Raw genomic sequence first — 8,756 nt, 5'->3', positions numbered from 1 at the left:
ATGGACATATATACACTACCAAACGTAGGGTGGATAGCTAGTGGGAAGCAGCCGCATGGCACAGGGAGATCAGCTAGGAGGTTTGTGACCACCTAGAAGGGTGGGATAGGGAGGGTGGGAGGGAAGGAGACGCAAGAGGGAAGAGATATGGTAACATATGTATATGTATAACTGATTCACTTTGTTTTAAAGCAGAGACCAGCACACCATTGTAAAGCAATTATACTCCAATAAAGATGTTAAAAAAAAAAAAAAAAAAAGAAATGAGTGGCATGGCACTCAAGGCCACATGGGGAAGTTCAAGTGTCCATCAGGAGGAAAAAGCAGCAGTGAGTGTAATGTATAGACCACAACTGTTATTGAGGTTTCCATAGGAAAAGCAAAACAGGGCAGAGTAACCATTTTAAGACTGGTTAGCTTGAATAATTCCAGTGAGCTCTGGGTCATGAGGGATGCTGCTTGTTATATGGTTCCTGGCTCTGGGTAATTTAGGGCAGGGGAATATTGACTTATTTTGTGAGAGTTAGATAAAGGAGGTAGTTGGGGATATGGACTCAAGGTTGGTTGCTTTGCATACAAAAGGTGTGTTCAAGGGCAAGTTAGGTACTATCTCTAGATTAGCTAGCCCTAGGAGGGGGCAGCTTCTTCCCAGCCAGAAAGCCCCCACTCCACCAAGATGTCAAAACATCATAAAAGACGTGGTTAATGCACTTTCAAGCCCCTGTTGTCCTTCAGAAGAGTAACATCTTGCATGTCACAGTGATCACTCCCTTGTGTCTGACACAATTCTGCTTACTTAGGCTTCTTTTGTACCAGTTGCCCTGAGAGATGACTTATACCAAAACCCTCTTACCTACTTACCAACATACCAACCAGCTAAATGCTGAAGTTCTGCCATAATGCCTGTCTCACTCCTGGAGCACTCCCTGGCTAAGCCTATCATAGAAACCACTCACAGTGGCTTGAGCAGAAAAAAACTTATTTTAAGGATACAGATGAATCCCAGGAACCCTCAGTCAGCTGGGCCTAAGGGATGAACTGGATCAAGGATGCCATGCAGATACTCTCACCTCTGTTCCTCTTTGATTATCTGCTTTGTTTCTCTGGCTTCCTCTACAGACTGATGTTCTTTGCTGCTTCAGGGCACACTGCAGGTTGAAGGTGGACCACTGTAGCCAATTGGCCCAGTTTGAGTGAGGTACCTATCTCCAGTCTAATCAAGTGTTGCTAGGCAATGAGTCACATTACCCAAAAAGCTGCCAAATGCCCTCTGCTCTGGGAGAGGGAGAGAGTTTAGGGGGGCAAAGTGAGCCAAGCAGATAAATATGATCACCATGGTTGAATATTTTTAAAGATGCTGGTTAAATGAAGTTAAACAGGACAACTCAGGCCACAAAGCTAGTGTACATTGTATATTTTTAAGAGAGTGATATATTATGCAGTGTTAATCAACCTTATTCAACTCCAAACATATTTTCTTCCCAAAGATTTATTAAATATTATGGAACTAGCATCCTGTAGAATATAATTGCCAAAGGGAAGAGGTTATGGCATATATTTAAATTTCCAACGTGCTTTTCCCATTTGGCAGAGGTATAAAAAAGTTTGCTCCTCTGATTTTATTTGTATATCTTCTATAGTAGTTGGATAGATGGGGGCATTGAAGGTTGAGATTATTTCGTGAGAACAGACAAGAAGAAAGTGGAAACTCTGAAGTCCCTGATTAATATATAATCAAATTTGGAGCTAGACCATTCCTCTGATCCAACTCTCTCATGTTAGAAGGCCCAGAAATGCTGAGTGACTGGTCCAACATCACACAGCAAGGTAGGAGCAAAGATGAAACAAGAACCAAAGCATGGCAAGTAATTAACAGTAGACCAACCTTGGATGTGTTCAAGGTAGAGACTTGATTTTTCAAATAGTTGCCAAGCCTGCTTTGAGCTAATTGGCACAGAGGTACTGTAGAAGCACCTGGATTTTATAAAAAGAGGAGCAAGGATTTTATATTGCAAGTTCAAGGGCAAATATCCACATTTGCCAGCCCATGCTGAGCCTCAAGAGACTCCAAGATCGCACTTCACCTCCATGCTGACAGCTACAGAGACTGCCTGTACTCAGAGTGCAGTCACACTGGGAGCCTCTCAGAGTATTTAATCCTTAATTTAAATCCTAATGATTATTCATCATGTTCAAGAGTTTAACTCAGTCATCAAAGTTTAAACCGCCTCTGGGTTCTGCATACAACAAGGCAGGAAATTAGCTCCTCAGCCCTGAATCCAAGTGGAAATAAAGATGGGCTGGTGAGAAACTGACCCTACCTTTGTACATATGACTCCACCTAAAGCTCTGCTGAGAGGAAGGCAGAGGGCACAGACCTCCAATAGCCCCAAAGCAAACACTAGCATCCCTCGATGCCCAGAGAGAGCAAGTTCTTCCGGGGGGCACACGTGTTGCTGGATGGATGGAAGAAACCTCCTGCCACCTGTTCTTCCCACACTGCAGTACTTATCTTTAATATCCCATGCAGAAAAGAGTGCAGCAAGGAGACCCCCAATTTTTGAGCCATCGTGTAGCAAGCACCTTAGAGCATGAAGGTTTTCCTGGCCCAAAGCCTGTGACAGGAACTGTTTTAAACTAGACTCACTCTTGAAGCCTTCTATCACTGAGTGAGAGAAGATCATTTAATGGATCATGCCCTTCACAATGACGAAACAGAGAATGCTTTTTACCAAACATCAGCCTCCCAGACAGTTAATTAGTTTATATACACACACACATTCGAGTATGGGAACATTGCAGGAAATGGAAAGGGCTGGGAGGATAAAAGCCACAACAGCAAGACCCTCACAGAATACAAAGTTTATGTGTCTTCTCAAAAATCTGTCTTCCTGAATAAGTCTCTTCCTAAATCAGGATTAGGCACCCCCCCACCATGACCACCTCTTTTTCCCACTCAGCCCTGCACAATGCCCAGCAGAGCCATCAGAGGCTGTTTTGCTAGGTGTTGGATTAGGGCAAATGGTACAAGACACAGAGTCAACACTCAATGGCTTTTTGCCAATTGACTGAAATAAAATTACATCAGGCACCCCTGGAATTGATGGAGAAGTTTACAATTATCTGTCTAAGCAGATCGCCACTCTGCTCCAGACACTTCTCCTGAGGGAGAGGCAACCCCATGGAGGTGTCGCCCTTCAATCCATTCATAAGATGTGTTTCAGATTATTCCTTCCTTGAGAATTTTGTCTGTTCACATGTGTTTCATCTTTACTTGATTTTCTAAGCATTGGCTGTGGCATCTCAACCTAATAACTGGATCAACGAAGTGTGTAAAAGCGTCACAAGATTCTCCATCCCCCCTGTCACTGTGTTGAAAATAGGGAATCTAAACATAGAATGACCTTTACTTTTGTGTATATAATTTTATTTCCTCCTATTTAAAGGAATAGTGGTTCATTATGAAGTACTTAGAAAATATAGAAAAGTAGAAAGAAAATTCTGCAAATCCATCACACCAAAAATTCTGCAAATCCATCATACCAAATCCATCTACCAAAATAAAATTATTGACTAACCCCTCCTTTAGTCTTTATTATATGCATTTACATGTATATAGAAAACTAAGAGTTACATTTATTGAGTACTTTGGTAAGGGTTCAGACACGTTATTTCATTGAATTCTCACTGTAATTCTAGGTAGTAAGTACAACTTATCACCATGTGATTATACTGTATATGAAATTTTGTTGGAATTATTTTTGCTTTTAACATTAAAAATAAGCATTTTCCACTTTACTAAAATTTTTATGGCTATCTTCTTTTTTTTTTTCTTTTTTGAGTTTTTGTGGTATTATATTTAGTCATCTTGGCTGGTTTAATCACGTTGTTGTTGGTTTTTTTTGGCCGTGCCACGCAGCATGTGGGATCTTAGTTCCCCGACCAGGAATTGAAGCCGCACCCCATGCAATGGAAGTGCAGTCTTAACAACTGGACTGCCAGGGAAGTCCCCTGTGGCTATCATCTTTAATGATTTCATATTTTTACTTTAGACGTACTTTAAGATGTTTTTATTAAAGATTTAAGTTGTTTTCAATTTGTTGTTTTATAAATAACACTATGATGAACATCTTCATGCCTGTTTTCTGTATTTAACATTATTTCTTTAAGATAGTTTCTCAGAAATGGAACTAGGTCAAATGGGTATAAATATTTTTAAAAGGTTTATTCAGTTATTTGCAGAACAGATCCCTGTGATTTAGAGCAATTTTGTGTAATTTAAAGAATGTGATATGTCATTATCAGAAGTTACTAACTATATTATCTTGCTAAGAGCGAAACAGCACTTGAAGCAATTTTAAAACTGTAACATTTCACCCCAAACTTTCATGCAAAACTAAAAATGCTACTCAATATAAATGAGTAAAAGCTTTTTAAAAGTGTGCTAATGTAATACAAGCTGTTTGTGGGTTGTTTGGTAAATAAAAGCATAAAGCATCTAAAATTTAGCCATAGTCACAGTAGCACCCAGAGATTATCAAATTTAAGATTTCAGTGGGCTTCTTTCCATTCCTTAGTAAGGAGGTTAGATAAATAGATAATAGTGTGTAATCCATTTTATATATATATATTTTTTTTTTTTTTTTACTGGATATTATACAATATAAACCTCCTAAAGGATCTTGATGCTTCTACTCATGTGATTCCCAGGCATGTTATACAAAGGAACACACTCCACAGCTTTTGGGGAATGCAACTGCAGGCTGCCCAGCAGCTAGAGAACAGACTGTTCTCCATGGTCTGATTAGGGGATGACATAGAGAGAGTCAATCCCTTGCTACTAAAGCCCAGATCCCAACGAGAAGAAGGTTCTCTGGCCGCTATCACTGTTGTGTCAGACCGGATGGCTGAGCATTCGCTCTTGTATTAAACAAAATGCCCATCAGCTCTCTGCTGACCTGGGGAAGGTGACAGATTTCAAGAAAATGAAACTTTGACCAGGGACGGACTCCTCTTGGCTGAACAGGGGAAACTTTGATGACTAATTTGTCAAGCCCATCAAGATAGAGTATGTGCTGCTAAAGGTATTTTTAGAAGTCTAATCTAGCTGGGGGAGGGTGGTGTGGAATCTAGTTTTGTACTTAGATTCAGCGACAAACAGTTTAACCTATCGAAAGCACCTCCTGACCTCATCTCTGGGGAGAGGACGCCACACTGATTGCCGGGCAGGCACTCCTTCACCCCCAGGACTGTTGGTCACGGCTTGCAGAAAGCATGCCGCTCCTGCTTCTCCAGAGCCTCTGCTCACAGTTCTCAGCTGTCATCTCCATTTCAGAATGAGGAGATGCTGAGACTCACAGGAGATTCACCTGTGCCTGGTCTTTGCGGTTCATGGTACTTAGGAGCAAGCAGGCTGCAGTAGCGGGGGCTGACAAGGACCAAGACAAAAACAAGCTTTTCAACTGTAAAAGAACAGTGACTACCCAACTGGGCTCTCTAGAGTTTGTCATGGTTGGTGCAGCTCTCGTACAGACCCACCCCAGATAAGAATTCTTGAAATTAGAGCAGGAAGAGACCTTGGAAATAATGTGGGTGAAAAATTACAAACTGCTGCCCTTCACAGCTGGAGTGTCAGCAACTGATATCATCCCCAGAAGTGGATTTAAAACATTTAAATGTGTTGCCAAAATGTAAAGTTCAGGCGGTTTCACGTCAAAGTCTGTGTTTCTGGCTTACCTTGAACAATTGGGACATCTTCCAGCAGCGAGTTTCTTTCTTGCTTGACAGCATGAGCTGCCTCCTTTAGGGGGTGTGTAGTCTCCAGTTTGCCCCATCACCCCCTTTCCCTACTACATCACTTTCTTCTTACCTAGCAAGACCCAGATTTCCTAAGACCTCTTTTGCAGATGAGCACATTGACCTCTGGAGACTCTTATGACCTGCCCAACGTCAGACAACTTATTTCCTTGCTCTTGGCCACAGGTATGCACCAGCCACAACTACATACTGCTTATGAGGTCTCCGCAAAACGTCTTCAGTGTCTTTTATAAACTGCAAGGACCTCCTCCCTTTTAAAGCCCAGCTGATCTCTTTCTTCATTTCTGAATTAAAGTCCTTCTTTTATCAGTAAAGTGAGTAGGGAGGGGATGGGGAAGATAGAGCTCTTCAATAGAAAACCCCTGATCAGTGACTCTCAATGCTGGGAAGCGTTTGTGGTCTCTCTAACCTCAGCTGCACATTATAATCAGATGCCCTGGCCTCACCCCAGACCAACTAAGTCAGACGCTCTGGATCCAGGTGTTGGTAATTTTTAAGCTCCTCAGATGATTCCAATGTGTCATCATGATCTCTGCTCACTACCTGAGGTCGTGGACCCAGCTTCCCTGCTGAGTGCTCATGAGCTCTCCTGGATAATTTACATCAGTTTGAAGTGTTCTGGAAAATGAGGAGGATAGATTAGGTTTATGATTTCCAACTTGGGATGCTTTGCCCCTTGGCATCCACCAGGGAAATTATGAGGTCATCGAGCTACTTTCTGAAAGAGATTGCACACTTACCCATGTTAAGGCATATTTACACATGTTAATAAAGATGTTAAGTTTCTTTGCTTCTGCTTGGAATTACATTTACTTGGTGTGGTGATTCTACTTGCAAAATATGGGGTTTCTGCGGGGGAGGGGAAAATGCTGGTGATTAAAAACTGAGAGAAGGAGGAAGGGAAGAAGAAAGGAAGGAAGGAAGGGGGGAAGGAGGGAGGAAGATATTTAGAGAAAGGGAGAGAGAGAACAGTCTGGCACTCTGTGGTTTGATGATTACACCTGGAAAGAGAAAAATGACTTCTAAGGGAGTGCATAGTCTTTGAACATCCCCCTACCTTAAAAGAATTATATTCTAACACAATTCTTTTTAAACGGAACTTCCTTCCTAGCCCCCTTTTTTGTGGAATGTTCTAATACCTGGATGCCAACACCCCTGAAAAAAATTGGTCCTTAATTCAGGGACCCCAACCCAGGAGGCCTGTTTTACCTTAATGAGCCCAGCAGTTTGACAGCCAGAACCAGGCAAGGCAACAGGTACAAAGACAGTGTTGTCAGGATACATGTCAGTGGGCAGTGACAAAAAATAAAACATTTTGCTACGTGACAGATAAGTGCTCCTTGATGATCTGTCTGCTTTTATTTTTTCAAAATCTTCCTCCTGCTTTATTCTCACCCAGCCATTAAGTTATTCTAGCCAACATGACCATTTCCTCAATAAATATTTTCTTTGCCTAAAACTAGGAGGAATTTCATCAAGGAAGCAAAGGCTGTGTTCATTAGGCTGGTTTTTCTCTTTGCTGCATCTCCTGGGGAAGTGCCCCCTTGAGTTTCACTCTTGAGAATGAAAGCAGATCTGGTGACAATTGCTAGGCAACGTGTCATCATAAATATTTCATCGGTGAAAGAGTCTGTCTCAGAGAAGCCATCCTTCATCTGTTCTGGTATTTCAGCTCTCCTTTATAAAAAGAATAGAAAAAAATAATAGAAATCCACGACCCCTACATTCCCTGATATCCATGATGAGAAACTGATGACAAAGGAATCAAGTAGAAAATTCTTAAAATCCAGGCAATGGCAATCATTAGAAAATATAGTTGAAAAAAAATCCCATTCACAATATTGTCTTAGTCAGCTTGGGCTGCTATTAGAAAAATGCCACAGACTTAACTTAACCCTAAACCCATAGTTTAGGGTGGCCTAAACAACAGACATTTATTTCTCACAGTTCTAGAAGCTAAAAGTCCAAGATCAAGGTTCTGGCAGATTCTGCTCTTGGTGAGGGCCCTCTTCCTGGCCTTAAGTTGATTGCCTTCAATGAGATATCACCTCACACCAGTCAGAATGGCCATCATCATAAAATCTACAGACAGTAAATCCTGGAGAGGATGTGGAGAAAAGGGAACCCTCCTACACTGTTGGTGGGAATATAAATTGGTACAGCCTCTGTGGAGGACAGTATGGGGGTTCCTTTAAAAATTAAAAATAGAACTAGAGCTATCATGTGATCCAGCAATCCCACTCTTGGGTACATACCCAGAGAAAAGCATGGTTCGAAAGGATACATGCACCCCAATGTTCATTGCAGCACTGTTTACAATAGCCAGGACATGGAAGCAAGCTAGATGTCCATCAACAGATGAATGGATAAAGAAACTGTGGTACATGTATGCAATGGAATATTACTCAGCCATTAAAAAGACTGAAATAATACCATTTGCAGAGACATGGATGGATCTAGAGATTGTCATACTAAGTGAAGTAGGTCAGACAGAGAAAGACAAATATCATATGAGATCGTTTATATGCAGAATCTAAAAAAATGATACAAATGAACTTATTTACAAAACAGAAACAGACTCACAGACTTAGAGAATGAATTTATGGTTACCGGAGGGAAGGGTAGGGGGAAGGGAGAGACTGGGACTTTGGGATTGACATGTACACACTGCTATATTTAAAATAGATAACTAACAAGGATCTACTGAAAATAAATAAATAAAAAGATGATTGCCTCCCTGCTGCGTCCTCACATGGCGAGAAAGGAAGCACTGATGTTTCTCCTTATAAGGACACTAATCCCATCATGGGGGCTCCACCTTCATGACCTCATCTAAACCTAATCACCCCAAAGGCCTCACTTCTTAATACAATCACACTGAGGGTTAGGGTTTCAACATATGAATTTGGGGGGGACACAAACATTCAGTCTATAACAAG

The sequence above is a fragment of the Physeter macrocephalus genome, chromosome 11 (genome assembly GCF_002837175.3).
Source record: "Physeter macrocephalus isolate SW-GA chromosome 11, ASM283717v5, whole genome shotgun sequence".
In the NCBI taxonomy this organism is placed as follows: Eukaryota; Metazoa; Chordata; class Mammalia; order Artiodactyla; family Physeteridae; genus Physeter; species Physeter macrocephalus.
The sequence above is the reverse complement of the archived record's forward strand: the minus strand, read 5'-3'. Positions refer to the sequence as shown.